This window comes from Eschrichtius robustus, chromosome 1 (assembly GCF_028021215.1).
Source record: "Eschrichtius robustus isolate mEscRob2 chromosome 1, mEscRob2.pri, whole genome shotgun sequence".
Lineage (NCBI taxonomy): Eukaryota > Metazoa > Chordata > Mammalia > Artiodactyla > Eschrichtiidae > Eschrichtius > Eschrichtius robustus.
In genome coordinates this window covers 145,344,782-145,371,867 of record NC_090824.1, presented here as the reverse complement: position 1 = coordinate 145,371,867, position 27,086 = coordinate 145,344,782, and the positions used below count along the sequence as shown (strand labels likewise).

The 27,086-nt window shown below is 54.5% G+C and overlaps 10 non-coding genes across 10 annotated transcripts; all 10 read right to left on the bottom strand.

The window, feature by feature from the left end:
• Positions 1-2,311: 2,311 nt before the first annotated feature.
• Positions 2,312-2,403, bottom strand: LOC137753105 (small nucleolar RNA SNORD116). The gene has a single exon (XR_011071387.1). It is a non-coding gene; the product is annotated as a small nucleolar RNA SNORD116 (small nucleolar RNA).
• A 2,407-nt stretch (positions 2,404-4,810) lies between these two features.
• Positions 4,811-4,902, bottom strand: LOC137778010 (small nucleolar RNA SNORD116). The gene has a single exon (XR_011076704.1). It is a non-coding gene; the product is annotated as a small nucleolar RNA SNORD116 (small nucleolar RNA).
• Positions 4,903-7,828: 2,926 nt separating this feature from the next.
• Positions 7,829-7,920, bottom strand: LOC137753102 (small nucleolar RNA SNORD116). Its single transcript, XR_011071386.1, has one exon. It is a non-coding gene; the product is annotated as a small nucleolar RNA SNORD116 (small nucleolar RNA).
• A 2,407-nt stretch (positions 7,921-10,327) lies between these two features.
• On the bottom strand, positions 10,328-10,419 carry LOC137778004 (small nucleolar RNA SNORD116). Its single transcript, XR_011076703.1, has one exon. It is a non-coding gene; the product is annotated as a small nucleolar RNA SNORD116 (small nucleolar RNA).
• Positions 10,420-13,345: 2,926 nt separating this feature from the next.
• On the bottom strand, positions 13,346-13,437 carry LOC137753101 (small nucleolar RNA SNORD116). The gene has a single exon (XR_011071385.1). It is a non-coding gene; the product is annotated as a small nucleolar RNA SNORD116 (small nucleolar RNA).
• Positions 13,438-15,844: 2,407 nt separating this feature from the next.
• Positions 15,845-15,936, bottom strand: LOC137777999 (small nucleolar RNA SNORD116). Its single transcript, XR_011076701.1, has one exon. It is a non-coding gene; the product is annotated as a small nucleolar RNA SNORD116 (small nucleolar RNA).
• Positions 15,937-18,862: 2,926 nt separating this feature from the next.
• Positions 18,863-18,954, bottom strand: LOC137751152 (small nucleolar RNA SNORD116). The gene has a single exon (XR_011070702.1). It is a non-coding gene; the product is annotated as a small nucleolar RNA SNORD116 (small nucleolar RNA).
• A 2,408-nt stretch (positions 18,955-21,362) lies between these two features.
• Positions 21,363-21,454, bottom strand: LOC137749911 (small nucleolar RNA SNORD116). The gene has a single exon (XR_011070320.1). It is a non-coding gene; the product is annotated as a small nucleolar RNA SNORD116 (small nucleolar RNA).
• Positions 21,455-24,380: 2,926 nt separating this feature from the next.
• Positions 24,381-24,472, bottom strand: LOC137753098 (small nucleolar RNA SNORD116). Its single transcript, XR_011071384.1, has one exon. It is a non-coding gene; the product is annotated as a small nucleolar RNA SNORD116 (small nucleolar RNA).
• Positions 24,473-26,878: 2,406 nt separating this feature from the next.
• Positions 26,879-26,970, bottom strand: LOC137749903 (small nucleolar RNA SNORD116). The gene has a single exon (XR_011070319.1). It is a non-coding gene; the product is annotated as a small nucleolar RNA SNORD116 (small nucleolar RNA).
• Between the last annotated feature and the right edge of the window lie 116 nt (positions 26,971-27,086).

The following is a 27,086-nucleotide window of genomic DNA, read 5'->3' as shown; positions in this document are numbered from 1 at the left end:
GGATCTGGGGTGCCACTGGAAGAGCCAAGAAGGTGAGGGTGTAGTCTCAGGGCACAAGTCCCCGTGGCCAAACATCTAGGTTTCTGCAAAGAATTTCCACTCACCACCACAAAGTTCCTACGAGGATCCTCAAGTACTTCACGCCAAAATCACTCTGAGAATCTTTTGCCTCGACTTGCCTCAACTTGCCGCACTGTCCTCACTTCGCCAGGTACCATGGACTATACAGAGGGCCCCATGCTTCTGCAGGTGTTTGTTCCCGGGCACTCCACCACCTGCCTCAGTGTGACAGAACACAGGGATATTTGAGAAAAGTGAACGGGGGCAGAGAGGCAAAGGGTGATACCGCCCAGCGATGTGCGCTCTATCTCCCCTCAACATTTCATTTGCAGCCAATCATGTCTGTGTGTCCACAGCCAAACGTGAATGCTTCGTGGCACGGATGCCTTCAGAGTGCACGGGCATCAACACAAAGAGCACGGCCGTCCATCAAACCCCTGGTATGGGCCTTGAACTTCCCCGCCTGAGCCGCCTCCCCACCGACACAGCATAGGGATGTCACCCTGAACCGCTGAGACACCCTCAGGGGAAATGGGATTACTCAGCGTAAGAGCCACTGCCCTCTGGGGAAGCAAACCACTCCTGGCGCATACGCTTCCACACAGTGGACTCACCCGCAAGGGGAAATGTGGTCCCTGAGATCTTCCACAAGGGAACGGCCCTTGGCCAAATGGGACGACCTCCAACAAAAGCAGCTTGTAGGGACCGGTGACAAAACACACCAGAGGAACTCCTGGACTGAACAATGGAGATTCACCTGTAGCCATATTTCCTGGCCTGCTGCCAAGACTGGCAACCTACCGTTGGCCCACACACAAAGCTAATGGCATGGGAACCATTCCGATGCTCAACGTGGCGGGGAAACCCTTGCAGCAATGGTGTAACTTGCAGTGGTGTCTGGTACTTTCACACTCTGGGCCCATCAGTGACGTGACATTGGGGAAACCGTGAGGCCCAGGTACTCTGCAAGCAACTTGTTACCCACAGCCATGCAACGAGAGAACCCAGACAACAGCCTAGACACTTGAACCGGTATGACTTGATGGCCTGTGGCCAGGCTCGCCGGATACCACAGTCTCGACGCACCAGCGGGTGGCAGGAAACATGACACCCACGCCACACATCCTCTCCTGCCCTTAAAACTGTAGCCTTTCCTTGGCAGCCGACTCCCTTGTTTCTGCATGGTTGCGCCCAATGACCTCCTGGTAGAGCTCCAATCCTCAGGGAACGCTCTGTGGGCCAGGTATAGAAATGATGCTTGGCTGTCCTCAGGAACACCTTCACGTCTTCAACACAGGGGGAACGTGGCCAGACAGGGACAAAAAACCCCAAGGCCTCCAAATCGGCCCCCATGAGAAGACACCATACTGTGCCATGAAGGCAACATTTCGCTGGACAAGGACCCACCATGAAGCAAATCGACCAAGGAGAGGAAAGAGGCGGGACAGTCCACAAATGTGCTCCCGTATTCTCTCCCTACACGTGCCTCCAGATGCTCCTGAGGGAATCAAAATGTGTTCCGGGAACCCCATGGCCACCGTCGATCTATTTACCCACCAGTAAACCTGTGGGCTTAGCCAGCCATCTCACGTCTCTCTTTCACTCGCCTTGCCTTACTCTCTCTCCACCGGGATCCCAACGTGTCACGGCAAGATGCCAGAGCCACCCTTCACCAAGGAAGCTTGCCATGACCAAGCTTGACTAAGGCATTTTCCAGCCTCTTCACAGAGCACACACAAGCAGGACACAACCCGAGGAGGAGCCATCAGATTGCCTAAACTCCCAGGAACAGTGGCCCATTTGATTTCTCCCCTCATCAGGAGAAACCTAAATTGCATATGGTCTCCCAAGCAGAACATGACAAAGAAGCCTGCCCTAGGCCTGGAATCCTGTTCTGACCCTGAGCCTACAGACTTCTGTTTCTTTGAGGCCACAAGGCAATGAGCAGCAGGTGGGGGCAGCCTGTAGATCTCAAGCGCAGGTGGCAGAACCAGCAATGGCGCACGCTTCCTCTCCTACCTGCATGCTGAACCGTGGCAGGGGACAGCAGTCCTGGCTAGACCAAGGAACCCAGAGAGGGCACGCTATCCCAAGCCTTCCCACCTGGATTGGCATCCCAGGCTCCTTTCCCAATGGCTCTTGTCCCAATGAGATGACCACAACCCTCAACTTGAACAACGTGGCTGCGGACACCCATGGCCGCAAATGCAATGTGAACCTCTCCGTACTTTCCTTTTGGGAGCCACGTGCTGGACCTCAGTTCCAACGAGGAGACGGTAGGGATTTCTCACTCATTTTGTTCAGATTTCCAAGGAATGCATTTGTGGGAGTCATCATCGATCCAAGCACATGCTCAAACGTTGGACATGCAAAGTTGCAGATTCCACCATGGGACGGCCAGCGAGCTGAATCATATCAGTGTACAGAAGTGGCCAGAGCCGAGCCATGGGTCAGGAAATGCAGCCAGGTCTCAGGGCATCAAAGCTCGTGTTCCCCGAGAAAAGACCAGAAGGTGAGGGTGTAGCCCCGGTGCACACGTTCCCGTCGCCAAACCTATAGGGTTAGCAAAGAAGTGTCGTTTACCGCAACAAGGGTTAAAGCAGGATCCTCATGGAATGCACGCCAGGACCCCTCTGAGACTCCTTCGCCTGGCCTTGCCTTGCCAAGCCATCATCCTTTCAACGGGTATCAGGGATTATACAGATGGCCCCAGGCTGCTGCTGACATTTTTTCCCTGGCATTCCACCTGGCTCGGGTGAGAGAACACACGCAGGCTTGAGGAGGGTTCACGGGCGCAGCGAGGGAAAGGTCGATACCACCCAGTGATGTGTGTTCTATCTCTCCTCAACATTTCATTTGCTGTCCATCTTGCCTGTGTGTACGCACCCAAACGTGAAAGCATCGTGGCACAGGCGCCTTCAGAGCGTGCGGCCATCAGGACAAAGAGCGCCGCCGACAAACAACACCCTGGTCTCAGGCCCTGAAATACTTCTCCTGAGCAATCTGCCCTGCATCACTGCAAATCGATGTCTTCCTGATCCCCTGAGACACCCTCAGGACAACTGGGCCCCCTCAGCCTAAGAGCAAGTGCCCTCATTGGCAACAAACACGCCCTTGGCACTTATGATTCCACACAGTGGACACACCCTCAAGGGGAGAGATCTTCCACAAGGGAAGGGCCCTTGGCCGAATATGACGACCTCCATCAAAAGCGGCTCGTAGGGACCCGTGACAAAGGGCACCTGAGGAACCCCTGGACTGATCAAGGGAGACTCACCAGCAGGCATAATTCCTGGTCTCCTGCCAAGCCAGAGGAACTTCCTAGGACCGCAACCAAAGCTAATGGCAAGGGAGACATTCCATTGCCCAAAGTGGCGGGGCAAACCTTGCAGCAACTGGGTATCATATCGTAGCACCTTGCACATTTTCATTCTTCCCTTCAAGGACAAGACCTTGCAGTATCCATGAGACCCAGGTCCTCCAGAACCAATGCGTCACCAACAGCCGTGCAATGAGGGAACGCCTCCAACATCCTGGACCCTTGAACCGGCATGACTTCTCTGCCTTTAAGCAATGCATGCTGGAGATCACAGACTCGCAGCATCAGAAGGCGGCAGGACAGAATTACCCCTGCAGCACACATTCACTCCAGCCCTTAAACCTGTAACATTTCCTTGGCAGCCAACTCGCTTCTTTCTGCATGGTTGGGCCCAAAGACCTCCGGGAAGAGCTCCAAACCTCAGGGAATGCTATGCCGACTGGGTATAGCAATGACGCTGGGCTGTCCTAAGGAACACCTTAACATCCTCAACATAGGGGCAAGGAGGCCACACAGGGACAAAACATCCAAACGGCTCCAAATCGGGCCCAGTGAGAAGACACCATACTGTGCCGTGAAGGCACCATTCACTGGAACAAGGACCCGCCGTGAAGCACATTGAGAAAGGAGAGGAAAAGGTTGGGATGGTCCATGAATGTGCACCTGTATTCCTTCCCTACACGGGATTCCAATTGCTCCTGAAGATATCCCAAAAGAGATCCAGGAACCCTATGTCCACCGACCATCTATCCACCCAACAGTAAGCCTGTGGGCTTAGCCAACACTCTCACGTGTATTTCCCGCTCGCCTTGCCTTTCTCTCTCCACCAGGACCCAAACGAATCCACCCCTCACCTAAGTTGCTTGATGTCCCCTGGATTTGCCTAAGGCATTTTGCCAACCTCTCCACACACAACACACAAGCAGGACACAACCCAAGGAGGAGCCAACAGCGTCGCCCAAATCCGTGGGACGGTGGCCCATTTGATTTCCCCTGACCATCAGGGCAAACGTAAACTACATCCCACCTCCCAAGCTGAACATGACATAGAAGCCTGGCCTGGCCAGGACTCCTTCTCTGACCCTGAGTGCAGAGACTTCTGTTTCCTTGCGGGAACAAGGCAACGACCTGAGCTCGAGGGTGGCCTGTAGGTCTCGAGGGCAAGCCAGAGGAGTACCAGTGGCTCATGCTTCCTTTCATACCTGCATGCTGACCGCGGCAAGGGATAGCAGTTTGGCTAGACTCAGGTGCCCAGAGACGTCAAGTTGTCCTTAGCCTTCCCACGTAGATGGACATCCCAGACTCCTCTCCACATGGCTCTTTCTGCACGAGAAGCCCGCCACCCTCAAATTGAACAATGTTGCTGCGCGAGCCCACGGTAGCAAATGCGACATGGACCTCTCCCTAATTTTCCTTTGGGAGCCACGTGCTGGACCTCAGTTAGGATGAGAAGATGGTAGGTATTGCTCATTCATTTTGTTTAGATTTCGAAGGAATGCATTTATGGGAGTCATCACCGATCCACGCAGCTGCTCAAAGGCTGGACGTGCAAAGTCGCGGACTGTCAGCAAGCTCAATCCTCTAAGCAGTAGGGAGCGGCCAGACTCGAGCCACGGGGCAAAAAGTGCACCCAAGTTTCAGGGCATCGGAGCTCGGGTGCCCCAGGAAAAGCCCGGAATATGACGGTGTAGTCTCGCCGCACAAGTCCCCGTGGCCAAACATCTAGGTTTCTTCAAAGAAGTTCCGTTTACCCCCACAAGGTTTCTACCAGGAACCTCGTCAAGCCAGAGGCGATGCCCTTGGGTCGTACAGAAAGCTATTGGCATTGGAGATATTCCAATGCCCAAACTGGCAGGGCAAACCCTTGCAGCAACTGGGTAACTTGCCCTGGCGCCTTGTATTTTCGCCCCCGGGCCCATCAGTGACATGACCGCGGAGAAACCTGAGACCCATTCATTGGTTCAGAGTTCCAAGCAGTGCATTTATGGGAGTCATCATCAATCCACCTGCTCAAAGGCTGAACGTTCAAAGTTGCAGGCTCCACCGAAGGGCAGCCAACGATCTCAATCATGTCAGCAGTCAGGAGCGGCCAGAGCCGACCCACGGGGCTGCAAATGGAGCTAAGGATCATGGCATCGGATCTGGGGTGCCACTGGAAGAGCCAAGAAGGTGAGGGTGTAGTCTCAGGGCACAAGTCCCCGTGGCCAAACATCTAGGTTTCTGCAAAGAATTTCCACTCACCACCACAAAGTTCCTACGAGGATCCTCAAGTACTTCACGCCAAAATCACTCTGAGAATCTTTTGCCTCGACTTGCCTCAACTTGCCGCACTGTCCTCACTTCGCCAGGTACCATGGACTATACAGAGGGCCCCATGCTTCTGCAGGTGTTTGTTCCCGGGCACTCCACCACCTGCCTCAGTGTGACAGAACACAGGGATATTTGAGAAAAGTGAACGGGGGCAGAGAGGCAAAGGGTGATACCGCCCAGCGATGTGCGCTCTATCTCCCCTCAACATTTCATTTGCAGCCAATCATGTCTGTGTGTCCACAGCCAAACGTGAATGCTTCGTGGCACGGATGCCTTCAGAGTGCACGGGCATCAACACAAAGAGCACGGCCGTCCATCAAACCCCTGGTATGGGCCTTGAACTTCCCCGCCTGAGCCGCCTCCCCACCGACACAGCATAGGGATGTCACCCTGAACCGCTGAGACACCCTCAGGGGAAATGGGATTACTCAGCGTAAGAGCCACTGCCCTCTGGGGAAGCAAACCACTCCTGGCGCATACGCTTCCACACAGTGGACTCACCCGCAAGGGGAAATGTGGTCCCTGAGATCTTCCACAAGGGAACGGCCCTTGGCCAAATGGGACGACCTCCAACAAAAGCAGCTTGTAGGGACCGGTGACAAAACACACCAGAGGAACTCCTGGACTGAACAATGGAGATTCACCTGTAGCCATATTTCCTGGCCTGCTGCCAAGACTGGCAACCTACCGTTGGCCCACACACAAAGCTAATGGCATGGGAACCATTCCGATGCTCAACGTGGCGGGGAAACCCTTGCAGCAATGGTGTAACTTGCAGTGGTGTCTGGTACTTTCACACTCTGGGCCCATCAGTGACGTGACATTGGGGAAACCGTGAGGCCCAGGTACTCTGCAAGCAACTTGTTACCCACAGCCATGCAACGAGAGAACCCAGACAACAGCCTAGACACTTGAACCGGTATGACTTGATGGCCTGTGGCCAGGCTCGCCGGATACCACAGTCTCGACGCACCAGCGGGTGGCAGGAAACATGACACCCACGCCACACATCCTCTCCTGCCCTTAAAACTGTAGCCTTTCCTTGGCAGCCGACTCCCTTGTTTCTGCATGGTTGCACCCAATGACCTCCTGGTAGAGCTCCAATCCTCAGGGAACGCTCTGTGGGCCAGGTATAGAAATGATGCTTGGCTGTCCTCAGGAACACCTTCACGTCTTCAACACAGGGGGAACGTGGCCAGACAGGGACAAAAAACCCCAAGGCCTCCAAATCGGCCCCCATGAGAAGACACCATACTGTGCCATGAAGGCAACATTTCGCTGGACAAGGACCCACCATGAAGCAAATCGACCAAGGAGAGGAAAGAGGCGGGACAGTCCACAAATGTGCTCCCGTATTCTCTCCCTACACGTGCCTCCAGATGCTCCTGAGGGAATCCCGAATGTGTTCCAGGAACCCCATGGCCACCGTCGATCTATCCACCCACCAGTAAACCTGTGGGCTTAGCCAGCCATCTCACGTCTCTCTTTCACTCGCCTTGCCTTACTCTCTCTCCCCCGGGATCCCAACCTGTCACGGCAAGATGTCTGAGCCACCCCTCACCAAGGAAGCTTGCCATGACCAAGCTTGACTAAGGCATTTTCCAGCCCCTTCACAGAGCACACACAAGCAGGACACAACCCGAGGAGGAGCCATCAGATTGCCTAAACTCCCAGGAACAGTGGCCCATTTGATTTCTCCCCTCATCAGGAGAAACCTAAATTGCATATGGTCTCCCAAGCAGAACATGACAAAGAAGCCTGCCCTAGGCCTGGAATCCTGTTCTGACCCTGAGCCTACAGACTTCTGTTTCTTTGAGGCCACAAGGCAATGAGCAGCAGGTGGGGGCAGCCTGTAGAACTCAAGTGCAGGTGGCAGAACCAGCAATGGCGCACGCTTCCTCTCCTACCTGCATGCTGAACCGTGGCAGGGGACAGCAGTCCTGGCTAGACCAAGGAACCCAGAGAGGGCACGCTGTCCCAAGCTTTCCCACCTGGATTGGCATCCCAGGCTCCTTTCCCAATGGCTCTTGTCCCCATGAGATGACCACAACCCTCAACTTGAACAACGTGGCTGCGGACACCCATGGCCGCAAATGCAATGTGAACCTCTCCGTACTTTCCTTTTGGGAGCCACGTGCTGGACCTCAGTTCCAACGAGGAGACGGTAGGGATTTCTCACTCATTTTGTTCAGATTTCCAAGGAATGCATTTGTGGGAGTCATCATCGATCCAAGCACATGCTCAAACGTTGGACATGCAAAGTTGTAGATTCCACCATGGGACGGCCAGCGAGCTGAATCATATCAGTGTACAGAAGTGGCCAGAGCCGAGCCATGGGTCAGGAAATGCAGCCAGGTCTCAGGGCATCAAAGCTCGTGTTCCCCGAGAAAAGACCAGAAGGTGAGGGTGTAGCCCCGGTGCACACGTTCCCGTCGCCAAACCTATAGGGTTAGCAAAGAAGTGTCGTTTACCGCAACAAGGGTTAAAGCAGGATCCTCATGGAATGCACGCCAGGACCCCTCTGAGACTCCTTCGCCTGGCCTCGCCTTGCCAAGCCGTCATCCTTTCAACGGGTATCAGGGATTATACAGATGGCCCCAGGCTGCTGCTGGCATTTTTTCCCTGGCATTCCACCTGGCTCGGGTGAGAGAACACACGCAGGCTTGAGGAGGGTTCACGGGCGCAGCGAGGGAAAGGTCGATACCACCCAGTGATGTGTGTTCTATCTCTCCTCAACATTTAATTTGCTGTCCATCTTGCCTGTGTGTACGCACCCAAACGTGAAAGCATCGTGGCACAGGCGCCTTCAGAGCGTGCGGCCATCAGGACAAAGAGCGCCGCCGACAAACAACACCCTGGTCTCAGGCCCTGAAATTCTTCTCCTGAGCAATCTGCCCTGCATCACTGCAAATCGATGTCTTCCTGATCCCCTGAGACACCCTCAGGACAACTGGGCCCCCTCAGCCTAAGAGCAAGTGCCCTCATTGGCAACAAACACGCCCTTGGCACTTATGATTCCACACAGTGGACACACCCTCAAGGGGAGAGATCTTCCACAAGGGAAGGGCCCTTGGCCGAATATGACGACCTCCATCAAAAGCGGCTCGTAGGGACCCGTGACAAAGGGCACCTGAGGAACCCCTGGACTGATCAAGGGAGACTCACCAGCAGGCATACTTCCTGGTCTCCTGCCAAGCCAGAGGAACTTCCTAGGACCGCAACCAAAGCTAATGGCAAGGGAGACATTCCATTGCCCAAAGTGGCGGGGCAAACCTTGCAGCAACTGGGTATCATATCATAGCACCTTGCACATTTTCATTCTTCCCTTCAAGGACAAGACCTTGCAGTATCCATGAGACCCAGGTCCTCCAGAACCAATGCGTCACCCACAGCCGTGCAATGAGGGAACGCCTCCAACATCCTGGACCCTTGAACCGGCATGACTTCTCTGCCTTGAAGCAATGCATGCTGGAGATCACAGACTCGCAGCATCAGAAGGCGGCAGGACAGAATTACCCCTGCAGCACACATTCACTCCAGCCCTTAAACCTGTAACATTTCCTTGGCAGCCAACTCGCTTCTTTCTGCATGGTTGGGCCCAAAGACCTCCGGGAAGAGCTCCAAACCTCAGGGAATGCTATGCCGACTGGGTATAGCAATGACGCTGGGCTGTCCTAAGGAACACCTTAACATCCTCAACATAGGGGCAAGGAGGCCACACAGGGACAAAACATCCAAACGGCTCCAAATCGGGCCCAGTGAGAAGACACCATACTGTGCCGTGAAGGCACCATTCACTGGAACAAGGACCCGCCGTGAAGCACATTGAGAAAGGAGAGGAAAAGGTTGGGATGGTCCATGAATGTGCACCTGTATTCCTTCCCTACACGGGATTCCAATTGCTCCTGAAGATATCCCAAAAGAGATCCGGGAACCCTATGTCCACCGACCATCTATCCACCCAACAGTAAGCCTGTGGGCTTAGCCAACACTCTCACGTGTATTTCCCGCTCGCCTTGCCTTTCTCTCTCCACCAGGACCCAAACGAATCCACCCCTCACCTAAGTAGCTTGATGTCCCCTGGATTTGCCTAAGGCATTTTGCCAACCTCTCCACACACAACACACAAGCAGGACACAACCCAAGGAGGAGCCACCAGCGTCGCCCAAATCCGTGGGACGGTGGCCCATTTGATTTCCCCTGACCATCAGGGCAAACGTAAACTACATCCCACCTCCCAAGCTGAACATGACATAGAAGCCTGGCCTGGCCAGGACTCCTTCTCTGACCCTGAGTGCAGAGACTTCTGTTTCCTTGCGGGAACAAGGCAACGACCTGAGCTCGAGGGTGGCCTGTAGGTCTCGAGGGCAAGCCAGAGGAGTACCAGTGGCTCATGCTTCCTTTCATACCTGCATGCTGACCGCGGCAAGGGATAGCAGTTTGGCTAGACTCAGGTGCCCAGAGACGTCAAGTTGTCCTTAGCCTTCCCACGTAGATGGACATCCCAGACTCCTCTCCACATGGCTCTTTCTGCACGAGAAGCCCGCCACCCTCAAATTGAACAATGTTGCTGCGCGAGCCCACGGTAGCAAATGCGACATGGACCTCTCCCTAATTTTCCTTTGGGAGCCACGTGCTGGACCTCAGTTAGGATGAGAAGATGGTAGGTATTGCTCATTCATTTTGTTTAGATTTCGAAGGAATGCATTTATGGGAGTCATCACCGATCCACGCAGCTGCTCAAAGGCTGGACGTGCAAAGTCGCGGACTGTCAGCAAGCTCAATCCTCTAAGCAGTAGGGAGCGGCCAGACTCGAGCCACGGGGCAAAAAGTGCACCCAAGTTTCAGGGCATCGGAGCTCGGGTGCCCCAGGAAAAGCCCGGAATATGACGGTGTAGTCTCGCCGCACAAGTCCCCGTGGCCAAACATCTAGGTTTCTTCAAAGAAGTTCCGTTTACCCCCACAAGGTTTCTACCAGGAACCTCGTCAAGCCAGAGGCGATGCCCTTGGGTCGTACAGAAAGCTATTGGCATTGGAGATATTCCAATGCCCAAACTGGCAGGGCAAACCCTTGCAGCAACTGGGTAACTTGCCCTGGCGCCTTGTATTTTCGCCCCCGGGCCCATCAGTGACATGACCGCGGAGAAACCTGAGACCCATTCATTGGTTCAGAGTTCCAAGCAGTGCATTTATGGGAGTCATCATCAATCCACCTGCTCAAAGGCTGAACGTTCAAAGTTGCAGGCTCCACCGAAGGGCAGCCAACGATCTCAATCATGTCAGCAGTCAGGAGCGGCCAGAGCCGACCCACGGGGCTGCAAATGGAGCTAAGGATCATGGCATCGGATCTGGGGTGCCACTGGAAGAGCCAAGAAGGTGAGGGTGTAGTCTCAGGGCACAAGTCCCCGTGGCCAAACATCTAGGTTTCTGCAAAGAATTTCCACTCACCACCACAAAGTTCCTACGAGGATCCTCAAGTACTTCACGCCAAAATCACTCTGAGAATCTTTTGCCTCGACTTGCCTCAACTTGCCGCACTGTCCTCACTTCGCCAGGTACCATGGACTATACAGAGGGCCCCATGCTTCTGCAGGTGTTTGTTCCCGGGCACTCCACCACCTGCCTCAGTGTGACAGAACACAGGGATATTTGAGAAAAGTGAACGGGGGCAGAGAGGCAAAGGGTGATACCGCCCAGCGATGTGCGCTCTATCTCCCCTCAACATTTCATTTGCAGCCAATCATGTCTGTGTGTCCACAGCCAAACGTGAATGCTTCGTGGCACGGATGCCTTCAGAGTGCACGGGCATCAACACAAAGAGCACGGCCGTCCATCAAACCCCTGGTATGGGCCTTGAACTTCCCCGCCTGAGCCGCCTCCCCACCGACACAGCATAGGGATGTCACCCTGAACCGCTGAGACACCCTCAGGGGAAATGGGATTACTCAGCGTAAGAGCCACTGCCCTCTGGGGAAGCAAACCACTCCTGGCGCATACGCTTCCACACAGTGGACTCACCCGCAAGGGGAAATGTGGTCCCTGAGATCTTCCACAAGGGAACGGCCCTTGGCCAAATGGGACGACCTCCAACAAAAGCAGCTTGTAGGGACCGGTGACAAAACACACCAGAGGAACTCCTGGACTGAACAATGGAGATTCACCTGTAGCCATATTTCCTGGCCTGCTGCCAAGACTGGCAACCTACCGTTGGCCCACACACAAAGCTAATGGCATGGGAACCATTCCGATGCTCAACGTGGCGGGGAAACCCTTGCAGCAATGGTGTAACTTGCAGTGGTGTCTGGTACTTTCACACTCTGGGCCCATCAGTGACGTGACATTGGGGAAACCGTGAGGCCCAGGTACTCTGCAAGCAACTTGTTACCCACAGCCATGCAACGAGAGAACCCAGACAACAGCCTAGACACTTGAACCGGTATGACTTGATGGCCTGTGGCCAGGCTCGCCGGATACCACAGTCTCGACGCACCAGCGGGTGGCAGGAAACATGACACCCACGCCACACATCCTCTCCTGCCCTTAAAACTGTAGCCTTTCCTTGGCAGCCGACTCCCTTGTTTCTGCATGGTTGCACCCAATGACCTCCTGGTAGAGCTCCAATCCTCAGGGAACGCTCTGTGGGCCAGGTATAGAAATGATGCTTGGCTGTCCTCAGGAACACCTTCACGTCTTCAACACAGGGGGAACGTGGCCAGACAGGGACAAAAAACCCCAAGGCCTCCAAATCGGCCCCCATGAGAAGACACCATACTGTGCCATGAAGGCAACATTTCGCTGGACAAGGACCCACCATGAAGCAAATCGACCAAGGAGAGGAAAGAGGCGGGACAGTCCACAAATGTGCTCCCGTATTCTCTCCCTACACGTGCCTCCAGATGCTCCTGAGGGAATCCCGAATGTGTTCCAGGAACCCCATGGCCACCGTCGATCTATCCACCCACCAGTAAACCTGTGGGCTTAGCCAGCCATCTCACGTCTCTCTTTCACTCGCCTTGCCTTACTCTCTCTCCCCCGGGATCCCAACCTGTCACGGCAAGATGTCTGAGCCACCCCTCACCAAGGAAGCTTGCCATGACCAAGCTTGACTAAGGCATTTTCCAGCCCCTTCACAGAGCACACACAAGCAGGACACAACCCGAGGAGGAGCCATCAGATTGCCTAAACTCCCAGGAACAGTGGCCCATTTGATTTCTCCCCTCATCAGGAGAAACCTAAATTGCATATGGTCTCCCAAGCAGAACATGACAAAGAAGCCTGCCCTAGGCCTGGAATCCTGTTCTGACCCTGAGCCTACAGACTTCTGTTTCTTTGAGGCCACAAGGCAATGAGCAGCAGGTGGGGGCAGCCTGTAGAACTCAAGTGCAGGTGGCAGAACCAGCAATGGCGCACGCTTCCTCTCCTACCTGCATGCTGAACCGTGGCAGGGGACAGCAGTCCTGGCTAGACCAAGGAACCCAGAGAGGGCACGCTGTCCCAAGCTTTCCCACCTGGATTGGCATCCCAGGCTCCTTTCCCAATGGCTCTTGTCCCCATGAGATGACCACAACCCTCAACTTGAACAACGTGGCTGCGGACACCCATGGCCGCAAATGCAATGTGAACCTCTCCGTACTTTCCTTTTGGGAGCCACGTGCTGGACCTCAGTTCCAACGAGGAGACGGTAGGGATTTCTCACTCATTTTGTTCAGATTTCCAAGGAATGCATTTGTGGGAGTCATCATCGATCCAAGCACATGCTCAAACGTTGGACATGCAAAGTTGTAGATTCCACCATGGGACGGCCAGCGAGCTGAATCATATCAGTGTACAGAAGTGGCCAGAGCCGAGCCATGGGTCAGGAAATGCAGCCAGGTCTCAGGGCATCAAAGCTCGTGTTCCCCGAGAAAAGACCAGAAGGTGAGGGTGTAGCCCCGGTGCACACGTTCCCGTCGCCAAACCTATAGGGTTAGCAAAGAAGTGTCGTTTACCGCAACAAGGGTTAAAGCAGGATCCTCATGGAATGCACGCCAGGACCCCTCTGAGACTCCTTCGCCTGGCCTCGCCTTGCCAAGCCGTCATCCTTTCAACGGGTATCAGGGATTATACAGATGGCCCCAGGCTGCTGCTGGCATTTTTTCCCTGGCATTCCACCTGGCTCGGGTGAGAGAACACACGCAGGCTTGAGGAGGGTTCACGGGCGCAGCGAGGGAAAGGTCGATACCACCCAGTGACGTGTGTTCTATCTCTCCTCAACATTTAATTTGCTGTCCATCTTGCCTGTGTGTACGCACCCAAACGTGAAAGCATCGTGGCACAGGCGCCTTCAGAGCGTGCGGCCATCAGGACAAAGAGCGCCGCCGACAAACAACACCCTGGTCTCAGGCCCTGAAATTCTTCTCCTGAGCAATCTGCCCTGCATCACTGCAAATCGATGTCTTCCTGATCCCCTGAGACACCCTCAGGACAACTGGGCCCCCTCAGCCTAAGAGCAAGTGCCCTCATTGGCAACAAACACGCCCTTGGCACTTATGATTCCACACAGTGGACACACCCTCAAGGGGAGAGATCTTCCACAAGGGAAGGGCCCTTGGCCGAATATGACGACCTCCATCAAAAGCGGCTCGTAGGGACCCGTGACAAAGGGCACCTGAGGAACCCCTGGACTGATCAAGGGAGACTCACCAGCAGGCATACTTCCTGGTCTCCTGCCAAGCCAGAGGAACTTCCTAGGACCGCAACCAAAGCTAATGGCAAGGGAGACATTCCATTGCCCAAAGTGGCGGGGCAAACCTTGCAGCAACTGGGTATCATATCGTAGCACCTTGCACATTTTCATTCTTCCCTTCAAGGACAAGACCTTGCAGTATCCATGAGACCCAGGTCCTCCAGAACCAATGCGTCACCCACAGCCGTGCAATGAGGGAACGCCTCCAACATCCTGGACCCTTGAACCGGCATGACTTCTCTGCCTTGAAGCAATGCATGCTGGAGATCACAGACTCGCAGCATCAGAAGGCGGCAGGACAGAATTACCCCTGCAGCACACATTCACTCCAGCCCTTAAACCTGTAACATTTCCTTGGCAGCCAACTCGCTTCTTTCTGCATGGTTGGGCCCAAAGACCTCCGGGAAGAGCTCCAAACCTCAGGGAATGCTATGCCGACTGGGTATAGCAATGACGCTGGGCTGTCCTAAGGAACACCTTAACATCCTCAACATAGGGGCAAGGAGGCCACACAGGGACAAAACATCCAAACGGCTCCAAATCGGGCCCAGTGAGAAGACACCATACTGTGCCGTGAAGGCACCATTCACTGGAACAAGGACCCGCCGTGAAGCACATTGAGAAAGGAGAGGAAAAGGTTGGGATGGTCCATGAATGTGCACCTGTATTCCTTCCCTACACGGGATTCCAATTGCTCCTGAAGATATCCCAAAAGAGATCCGGGAACCCTATGTCCACCGACCATCTATCCACCCAACAGTAAGCCTGTGGGCTTAGCCAACACTCTCACGTGTATTTCCCGCTCGCCTTGCCTTTCTCTCTCCACCAGGACCCAAACGAATCCACCCCTCACCTAAGTAGCTTGATGTCCCCTGGATTTGCCTAAGGCATTTTGCCAACCTCTCCACACACAACACACAAGCAGGACACAACCCAAGGAGGAGCCACCAGCGTCGCCCAAATCCGTGGGACGGTGGCCCATTTGATTTCCCCTGACCATCAGGGCAAACGTAAACTACATCCCACCTCCCAAGCTGAACATGACATAGAAGCCTGGCCTGGCCAGGACTCCTTCTCTGACCCTGAGTGCAGAGACTTCTGCTTCCTTGCGGGAACAAGGCAACGACCTGAGCTCGAGGGTGGCCTGTAGGTCTCGAGGGCAAGCCAGAGGAGTACCAGTGGCTCATGCTTCCTTTCATACCTGCATGCTGACCGCGGCAAGGGATAGCAGTTTGGCTAGACTCAGGTGCCCAGAGACGTCAAGTTGTCCTTAGCCTTCCCACGTAGATGGACATCCCAGACTCCTCTCCACATGGCTCTTTCTGCACGAGAAGCCCGCCACCCTCAAATTGAACAATGTTGCTGCGCGAGCCCACGGTAGCAAATGCGACATGGACCTCTCCCTAATTTTCCTTTGGGAGCCACGTGCTGGACCTCAGTTAGGATGAGAAGATGGTAGGTATTGCTCATTCATTTTGTTTAGATTTCGAAGGAATGCATTTATGGGAGTCATCACCGATCCACGCAGCTGCTCAAAGGCTGGACGTGCAAAGTCGCGGACTGTCAGCAAGCTCAATCCTCTAAGCAGTAGGGAGCGGCCAGACTCGAGCCACGGGGCAAAAAGTGCACCCAAGTTTCAGGGCATCGGAGCTCGGGTGCCCCAGGAAAAGCCCGGAATATGACGGTGTAGTCTCGCCGCACAAGTCCCCGTGGCCAAACATCTAGGTTTCTTCAAAGAAGTTCCGTTTACCCCCACAAGGTTTCTACCAGGAACCTCGTCAAGCCAGAGGCGATGCCCTTGGGTCGTACAGAAAGCTATTGGCATTGGAGATATTCCAATGCCCAAACTGGCAGGGCAAACCCATGCAGCAACTGAGTAACTTGCCCTGGCGCCTTGTATTTTCGCCCCCGGGCCCATCAGTGACATGACCGCGGAGAAACCTGAGACCCATTCATTGGTTCAGAGTTCCAAGCAGTGCATTTATGGGAGTCATCATCAATCCACCTGCTCAAAGGCTGAACGTTCAAAGTTGCAGGCTCCACCGAAGGGCAGCCAACGATCTCAATCATGTCAGCAGTCAGGAGCGGCCAGAGCCGACCCACGGGGCTGCAAATGGAGCTAAGGATCATGGCATCGGATCTGGGGTGCCACTGGAAGAGCCAAGAAGGTGAGGGTGTAGTCTCAGGGCACAAGTCCCCGTGGCCAAACATCTAGGTTTCTGCAAAGAATTTCCACTCACCACCACAAAGTTCCTACGAGGATCCTCAAGTACTTCACGCCAAAATCACTCTGAGAATCTTTTGCCTCGACTTGCCTCAACTTGCCGCACTGTCCTCACTTCGCCAGGTACCATGGACTATACAGAGGGCCCCATGCTTCTGCAGGTGTTTGTTCCCGGGCACTCCACCACCTGCCTCAGTGTGACAGAACACAGGGATATTTGAGAAAAGTGAACGGGGGCAGAGAGGCAAAGGGTGATACCGCCCAGCGATGTGCGCTCTATCTCCCCTCAACATTTCATTTGCAGCCAATCATGTCTGTGTGTCCACAGCCAAACGTGAATGCTTCGTGGCACGGATGCCTTCAGAGTGCACGGGCATCAACACAAAGAGCACGGCCGTCCATCAAACCCCTGGTATGGGCCTTGAACTTCCCCGCCTGAGCCGCCTCCCCACCGACACAGCATAGGGATGTCACCCTGAACCGCTGAGACACCCTCAGGGGAAATGGGATTACTCAGCGTAAGAGCCACTGCCCTCTGGGGAAGCAAACCACTCCTGGCGCATACGCTTCCACACAGTGGACTCACCCGCAAGGGGAAATGTGGTCCCTGAGATCTTCCACAAGGGAACGGCCCTTGGCCAAATGGGACGACCTCCAACAAAAGCAGCTTGTAGGGACCGGTGACAAAACACACCAGAGGAACTCCTGGACTGAACAATGGAGATTCAACTGTAGCCATACTTCCTGGCCTGCTGCCAAGACTGGCAACCTACCCTTGGCACACACACAAAGCTAATGGCATGGGAACCATTCCGATTCTCAACGCGGCGGGGAAACCCTTGCAGCAATGGTGTAACTTGCAGTGGTGTCTGGTAGTTTCACACTCTGGGCCCATCAGTGACGTGACATTGGGGAAACCGTGAGGCTCAGGTACTCTGCAAGCAACTTGTTACCCACAGCCATGCAACGAGAGAACCCAGACAACAGCCTAGACACTTGAACCGGTATGACTTGTCTGGCCTGTGGCCAGGCTCGCCGGATACCACAGTCTCGACGCACCAGCGGGTGACAGGAAAATGACACCCAGGCCACACATCCTCTCCTGCCCTTAAAACTGTAGCCTTTCCTTGGCAGCCGACTCCCTTGTTTCTGCATGGTTGCGCCCAATGACCTCCTGGTAGTGCTCCAATGCTCAGGGAACGCTCTGTGGGCCGGGTATAGAAATGATGCTTGGCTGTCCTCAGGAACACCTTCACGTCTTCAACACAGGGGGAACGTGGCCAGACAGGGACAAAACACCCCAAGGCCTCCAAATCGGCCCCCATGAGAAGACACCATATTGTGCCATGAAGGCAACCTTTCGCTGGACAAGGACCCACCATGAAGCAAATCGACCAAGGAGAGGAAAGAGGCGGGACAGTCCACAAATGTGCTCCCGTATTCTCTCCCTAAACGTGCCTCCAGATGCTCCTGAGGGAATCCCGAATGTGTTCCGGGAACCCCATGGCCACCGTCGATCTATCCACCCACCAGTAAACCTGTGGGCTTAGCCAGCCATCTCACGTCTCTCTTTCACTCGCCTTGCCTTACTCTCTCTCCACCGGGATCCCAACGTGTCACGGCAAGATGCCAGAGCCACCCCTCACCAAGGAAGCTTGCCATGACCAAGCTTGACTAAGGCATTTTCCAGCCCCTTCACACAGCACACACAAGCAGGACACAACCCGAGGAGGAGCCATCAGATTGCCTAAACTCCCAGGAACAGTGGCCCATTTGATTTCTCCCCTCATCAGGAGAAACCTAAATTGCATATGGTCTCCCAAGCAGAACATGACAAAGAAGCCTGCCCTAGGCCTGGAATCCTGTTCTGACCCTGAGCCTACAGACTTCTGTTTCTTTGAGGCCACAAGGCAATGAGCAGCAGGTGGGGGCAGCCTGTAGAACTCAAGCGCAGGTGGCAGAACCAGCAATGGCGCACGCTTCCTCTCCTACCTGCATGCTGAACCGTGGCAGGGGACAGCAGTCCTGGCTAGACCAAGGAACCCAGAGAGGGCACGCTGTCCCAAGCCTTCCCACCTGGATTGGCATCCCAGGCTCCTTTCCCAATGGCTCTTCTCCCCATGAGATGACCACAACCCTCAACTTGAACAACGTGGCTGCGGACACCCATGGCCGCAAATGCAATGTGAACCTCTCCCTACTTTCCTTTTGGGAGCCACGTGCTGGACCTCAGTTCCAAAGAGGAGACGGTAGGGATTTTTCACTCATTTTGTTCAGATTTCCAAGGAATGCATTTGTGGGAGTCATCATCGATCCAAGCACATGCTCAAACGTTGGACATGCAAAGTTGCAGATTCCACCATGGGACGGCCAGCGAGCTGAATCATATCAGCGTACAGAAGTGGCCAGAGCCGAGCCATGGGTCAGGAAATGCAGCCAGGTCTCGGGGAATCAAAGCTCGTGTTCCCCGAGAAAAGACCAGAAGGTGAGGGTGTAGCCACGGTGCACACGTTCCCGTCGCCAAACCTTTAGGTTTAGCAAAGAAGTGTCACTTACCGCAACAAGGGTTAAAGCAGGATCCTCATGGAATGCACGCCATGACCCCTCCAAGACACATTGGCCTGGCCGCGCCTTGCCACGCCGTCCTCCTTTCAACGGGTATCAGGGATTATACGGATGGCCCCAGGCTGCTGCTGGCATTTTTTCCCTGGCATTCCACCTGGCTCGGGTGAGAGAACACACGCAGGCTTGAGGAGGGTTCACGGGCGCAGCGAGGGAAAGGTCGATACCACCCAGTGATGTGTGTTCTATCTCTCCTCAACATTTCATTTGCTGTCCATCTTGCCTGTGTGTACGCACCCAAACGTGAAAGCATCGTGGCACAGGCGCCTTCAGAGCGTGCGGCCATCAGGACAAAGAGCGCCGCCGACCAACAACACCCTGGTCTCGGGCCCTGAAATCCTTCTCCTGAGCAATCTGCCCTGCATCAGAGCAAAACGATGTATTCCTGATCCCCTGAGACACCCTCAGGACAACTGGGCCCCCTCAGCCTAAGAGCAAGTGCCCTCATTGGCAACAAACACGCCCTTGGCACTTATGATTCCACACAGTGGACACACCCTCAAGGGGAGAGATCTTCCACAAGGGAAGGGCCCTTGGCCGAATATGACGACCTCCATCAAAAGCGGCTCGTAGGGACCCGTGACAAAGGGCACCTGAGGAACCCCTGGACTGATCAAGGGAGACTCACCAGCAGGCATAATTCCTGGTCTCCTGCCAAGCCAGAGGAACTTCCTAGGACCGCAACCAAATCTAATGGCAAGGGAGCCATTCCAATGCCCAAAGTGGCGGGGCAAACCTTGCAGCAACTGGGTATCATATCGTTGCACCTTGCACATTTACTTTCTTCCCTTCAAGGACAAGACCTTGGAGAAACCATGAGACCCAGGTCCTCCAGAACCAATGTGTCACCCACAGCCGTGCAATGAGGGAACGCCTCCAACATCCTGGACCCTTGAACCGGCATGACTTCTCTGGCTTGAAGCCATGCATGCTGGAGATCACAGACTCGCAGCATCAGAAGGCGGCAGGACAGAATTACCCCTGCAGCACACATTCACTCCAGCCCTTAAACCTGTAGCATTTCCTTGGCAGCCAACTCGCTTCTTTCTGCATGGTTGGGCCCAAAGACCTCCGGGAAGAGCTCCAAATCTCAGGGAATGCTATGCCGACTGGGTATATCAATGACGCTGGGCTGTCCTAAGGAACACCTTAACATCCTCAACATAGGGGCAAGGAGGCCACACAGGGACAAAACATCCCAACGGCTCCAAATCGGGCCCAGTGAGAAGACACCATACTGTGCCGTGAAGGCACCATTCACTGGAACAAGGACCCGCCGTGAAGCACATTGAGAAAGGAGAGGAAAAGGTTGGGATGGTCAATGAATGTGCACCTGTATTCCTTCCCTACACGGGACTCCAAATGCTCCTGAAGATATCCCAAAAGAGTTCCGGGAACCCTATGTCCACCGACCATCTATCCACCCAACAGTAAGCCTGTGGGCTTAGCCAACACTCTCACGTGTATTTCCCGCTCGCCTTGCCTTTCTCTCTCCACCAGGACCCAAACGAATCCACCCCTCACCTAAGTAGCTTGATGTCCCCTGGATTTGCCTAAGGCATTTTGCCAACCTCTCCACACACAACACACAAGCAGGACACAACCAAAGGAGGAGCCAACAGCGTCGCCCAAATCCGTGGGACGGTGGCCCATTTGATTTCCCCTGACCATCAGGGCAAACGTAAACTACATCCCACCTCCCAAGCTGAACATGACATAGAAGCCTGGCCTGGCCAGGACTCCTTCTCTGACCCTGAGTGCAGAGACTTCTGTTTCCTTGCGGGAACAAGGCAACGACCTGAGCTCGAGGGGGGCCTGTAGGTCTCGAGGGCAAGCCAGAGGAGTACCAGTGGCTCATGCTTCCTTTCATACCTGCATGCTGACCGCGGCAGGGGATAGCAGTTTTGGCTAGACTCAGGTGCCCAGAGACGTCAAGTTGTCCTTAGCCTTCCCACATAGATGGACATCCAGGACTCCTCTCCACATGGCTCTTTCTGCACGAGAAGCCCGCCACCCTCAAATTGAACAATGTTGCTGCACGAGCCCACGGTAGCAAATGCGACATGGACCTCTCCCTAATTTTCCTTTGGGAGCCACGTGCTGGACCTCAGTTAGGATGAGAAGATGGTAGGTTTTGCTCATTCATTTTGTTTAGATTTCGAAGGAATGCATTTATGGGAGTCATCACCGATCCACGCAGCTGCTCAAAGGCTGGACGCGCAAAGTCGTGGACTGTCAGCAAGCTCAAACCTCTCAGCAGTAGGGAGCGGCCAGACTCGAGCCACGGGGCAGAAAGTGCACCCAAGTTTCAGGGCATCGGAGCTCAGGTGCCCCAGGAAGCGCCCGGAATGTGACGGTGTAGTCTCGCCGCACAAGTCCCCGTGGCCAAACATCTAGGTTTCTTCAAAGAAGTTCCGTTTACCCCCACAAGGTTTCTACCAGGAACCTCGTCAAGCCAGAGGCGATGCCCTTGGGTCGTACAGAAAGCTATTGGCATTGGAGATATTCCAATGCCCAAACTGGCAGGGCAAACCCTTGCAGCAACTGGGTAACTTGCCCTGGCGCCTTGTATTTTCGCCCCCGGGCCCATCAGTGACATGACCGCGGAGAAACCTGAGACCCATTCATTGGTTCAGAGTTCCAAGCAGTGCATTTATGGGAGTCATCATCAATCCACCTGCTCAAAGGCTGCACGTTCAAAGTTGCAGGCTCCACCTAAGGGCAGCCAACGATCTCAATCATGTCAGCAGTCAGGAGCGGCCAGAGCCGACCCACGGGGCTGCCAATGGAGCTAAGGATCATGGCATCGGATCTGGGGTGCCACTGGAAGAGCCAAGAAGGTGAGGGTGTAGTCTCAGGGCACAAGTCCCCGTGGCCAAACATCTAGGTTTCTGCAAAGAATTTCCACTCACCACCACAAAGTTCCTACGAGGATCCTCAAGTACTTCACGCCAAAATCACTCTGAGAATCTTTTGCCTCGACTTGCCTCAACTTGCCGCACTGTCCTCACCTCGCCAGGTACCATGGACTATACAGAGGGCCCCATGCTGCTGCAGGTGTTTGTTCCCGGGCACTCCACCACCTGCCTCAGTGTGACAGAACACAGGGATGTTTGAGAAAATTGAACGGGGGCAGAGAGGCAAAGGGTGATACCGCCCAGCGATGTGCGCTCGATCTCCCCTCAACATTTCATTTGCAGCCCATCATGTCTGTGTGTCCACAGCCAAACGTGAATGCTTCGTGGCACGCATGCCTTCTGAGTGCACGGGCATCAACACAAAGTGCACGGCCGTCCATCAAACCCCTGGTATGGGCCTTGAACTTCCCCGCCTGAGCCGCTTCCCCACCGACACAGCATAGGGATGTCACCCTGAACCGCTGAGACACCCTCAGGGGAAATGGGATTACTCAGCGTAAGAGCCACTGCCCTCTGGGGAAGCAAACCACTCCTGGCGCATACGCTTCCACACAGTGGACTCACCCGCAAGGGGAAATGTGGTCCCTGAGATCTTCCACAAGGGAACGGCCCTTGGCCAAATGGGACGACCTCCAACAAAAGCAGCTTGTAGGGACCGGTGACAAAACACAGCAGAGGAACTCCTGGACTGAACAATGGAGATTCACCTGTAGCCATACTTCCTGGCCTGCTGCCAAGACTGGCAACCTACCCTTGGCACACACACAAAGCTAATGGCATGGGAACCATTCCGATTCTCAACGCGGCGGGGAAACCCTTGCAGCAATGGTGTAACTTGCAGTGGTGTCTGGTAGTTTCACACTCTGGGCCCATCAGTGACGTGACATTGGGGAAACCGTGAGGCTCAGGTACTCTGCAAGCAACTTGTTACCCACAGCCATGCAACGAGAGAACCCAGACAACAGCCTAGACACTTGAACCGGTATGACTTGTCTGGCCTGTGGCCAGGCTCGCCGGATACCACAGTCTCGACGCACCAGCGGGTGACAGGAAAATGACACCCAGGCCACACATCCTCTCCTGCCCTTAAAACTGTAGCCTTTCCTTGGCAGCCGACTCCCTTGTTTCTGCATGGTTGCGCCCAATGACCTCCTGGTAGTGCTCCAATGCTCAGGGAACGCTCTGTGGGCCGGGTATAGAAATGATGCTTGGCTGTCCTCAGGAACACCTTCACGTCTTCAACACAGGGGGAACGTGGCCAGACAGGGACAAAACACCCCAAGGCCTCCAAATCGGCCCCCATGAGAAGACACCATATTGTGCCATGAAGGCAACCTTTCGCTGGACAAGGACCCACCATGAAGCAAATCGACCAAGGAGAGGAAAGAGGCGGGACAGTCCACAAATGTGCTCCCGTATTCTCTCCCTACACGTGCCTCCAGATGCTCCTGAGGGAATCCCGAATGTGTTCCGGGAACCCCATGGCCACCGTCGATCTATCCACCCACCAGTAAACCTGTGGGCTTAGCCAGCCATCTCACGTCTCTCTTTCACTCGCCTTGCCTTACTCTCTCTCCACCGGGATACCAACGTGTCACGGCAAGATGCCAGAGCCACCCCTCACCAAGGAAGCTTGCCATGACCAAGCTTGACTAAGGCATTTTCCAGCCCCTTCACACAGCACACACAAGCAGGACACAACCCGAGGAGGAGCCATCAGATTGCCTAAACTCCCAGGAACAGTGACCCATTTGATTTCTCCCCTCATCAGGAGAAACCTAAATTGCATATGGTCTCCCAAGCAGAACATGACAAAGAAGCCTGCCCTAGGCCTGGAATCCTGTTCTGACCCTGAGCCTACAGACTTCTGTTTCTTTGAGGCCACAAGGCAATGAGCAGCAGGTGGGGGCAGCCTGTAGAACTCAAGCGCAGGTGGCAGAACCAGCAATGGCGCACGCTTCCTCTCCTACCTGCATGCTGAACCGTGGCAGGGGATAGCAGTCCTGGCTAGACCAAGGAACCCAGAGAGGGCACGCTGTCCCAAGCCTTCCCACCTGGATTGGCATCCCAGGCTCCTTTCCCAATGGCTCTTGTCCCCATGAGATGACCACAACCCTCAACTTGAACAACGTGGCTGCGGACACCCATGGCCGCAAATGCAATGTGAACCTCTCCGTACTTTCCTTTTGGGAGCCACGTGCTGGACCTCAGTTCCAACGAGGAGACGGTAGGGATTTCTCACTCATTTTGTTCAGATTTCCAAGGAATGCATTTGTGGGAGTCATCATCGATCCAAGCACATGCTCAAACGTTGGACATGCAAAGTTGCAGATTCCACCATGGGACGGCCAGCGAGCTGAATCATATCAGTGTACAGAAGTGGCCAGAGCCGAGCCATGGGTCAGGAAATGCAGCCAGGTCTCAGGGCATCAAAGCTCGTGTTCCCCGAGAAAAGACCAGAAGGTGAGGGTGTAGCCCCGGTGCACACGTTCCCGTCGCCAAACCTATAGGTTTAGCAAAGAAGTGTCGTTTACCGCAACAAGGGTTAAAGCAGGATCCTCATGGAATGCACGCCAGGACCCCTCTGAGACTCCTTCGCCTGGCCTCGCCTTGCCAAGCCGTCATCCTTTCAACGGGTATCAGGGATTATACAGATGGCCCCAGGCTGCTGCTGGCATTTTTTCCCTGGCATTCCACCTGGCTCGGGTGAGAGAACACACACAGGCTTGAGGAGGGTTCACGGGCGCAGCGAGGGAAAGGTCGATACCACCCAGTGATGTGTGTTCTATCTCTCCTCAACATTTAATTTGCTGTCCATCTTGCCTGTGTGTACGCACCCAAACGTGAAAGCATCGTGGCACAGGCGCCTTCAGAGCGTGCGGCCATCAGGACAAAGAGCGCCGCCGACAAACAACACCCTGGTCTCAGGCCCTGAAATTCTTCTCCTGAGCAATCTGCCCTGCATCACTGCAAATCGATGTCTTCCTGATCCCCTGAGACACCCTCAGGACAACTGGGCCCCCTCAGCCTAAGAGCAAGTGCCCTCATTGGCAACAAACACGCCCTTGGCACTTATGATTCCACACAGTGGACACACCCTCAAGGGGAGAGATCTTCCACAAGGGAAGGGCCCTTGGCCGAATATGACGACCTCCATCAAAAGCGGCTCGTAGGGACCCGTGACAAAGGGCACCTGAGGAACCCCTGGACTGATCAAGGGAGACTCACCAGCAGGCATAATTCCTGGTCTCCTGCCAAGCCAGAGGAACTTCCTAGGACCGCAACCAAAGCTAATGGCAAGGGAGCCATTCCAATGCCCAAAGTGGCGGGGCAAACCTTGCAGCAACTGGGTATCATATCGTAGCACCTTGCACATTTTCATTCTTCCCTTCAAGGACAAGACCTTGCAGTATCCATGAGACCCAGGTCCTCCAGAACCAACGCGTCACCCACAGCCGTGCAATGAGGGAACGCCTCCAACATCCTGGACCCTTGAACCGGCATGACTTCTCTGCCTTGAAGCAATGCATGCTGGAGATCACAGACTCGCAGCATCAGAAGGCGGCAGGACAGAATTACACCTGCAGCACACATTCACTCCAGCCCTTAAACCTGTAACATTTCCTTGGCAGCCAACTCGCTTCTTTCTGCATGGTTGGGCCCAAAGACCTCCGGGAAGAGCTCCAAACCTCAGGGAATGCTATGCCGACTGGGTATAGCAATGACGCTGGGCTGTCCTAAGGAACACCTTAACATCCTCAACATAGGGGCAAGGAGGCCACACAGGGACAAAACATCCAAACGCTCCAAATCGGGCCCAGTGAGAAGACACCATACTGTGCCGTGAAGGCACCATTCACTGGAACAAGGACCCGCCATGAAGCACATTGAGAAAGGAGAGGAAAAGGTTGGGATGGTCCATGAATGTGCACCTGTATTCCTTCCCTACACGGGATTCCAATTGCTCCTGAAGATATCCCAAAAGAGATCCGGGAACCCTATGTCCACCGACCATCTATCCACCCAACAGTAAGCCTGTGGGCTTAGCCAACACTCTCACGTGTATTTCCCGCTCGCCTTGCCTTCCTCTCTCCACCAGGACCCAAACGAATCCACCCCTCACCTAAGTAGCTTGATGTCCCCTGGATTTGCCTAAGGCATTTTGCCAACCTCTCCACACACAACACACAAGCAGGACACAACCCAAGGAGGAGCCAACAGCGTCGCCCAAATCCGTGGGACGGTGGCCCATTTGATTTCCCCTGACCATCAGGGCAAACGTAAACTACATCCCACCTCCCAAGCTGAACATGACATAGAAGCCTGGCCTGGCCAGGACTCCTTCTCTGACCCTGAGTGCAGAGACTTCTGTTTCCTTGCGGGAACAAGGCAACGACCTGAGCTCGAGGGTGGCCTGTAGGTCTCGAGGGCAAGCCAGAGGAGTACCAGTGGCTCATGCTTCCTTTCATACCTGCATGCTGACCGCGGCAGGGGATAGCAGTTTGGCTAGACTCAGGTGCCCAGAGACGTCAAGTTGTCCTTAGCCTTCCCACGTAGATGGACATCCCAGGCTCCTCTCCACATGGCTCTTTCTGCACGAGAAGCCCGCCACCCTCAAATTGAACAATGTTGCTGCGCGAGCCCACGGTAGCAAATGCGACATGGACCTCTCCCTAATTTTCCTTTGGGAGCCACGTGCTGGACCTCAGTTAGGATGAGAAGATGGTAGGTTTTGCTCATTCATTTTGTTTAGATTTCGAAGGAATGCATTTATGGGAGTCATCACCGATCCACGCAGCTGCTCAAAGGCTGGACGTGCAAAGTCGCGGACTGTCAGCAAGCTCAATCCTCTAAGCAATAGGGAGCGGCCAGACTCGAGCCACGGGGCAAAAAGTGCACCCAAGTTTC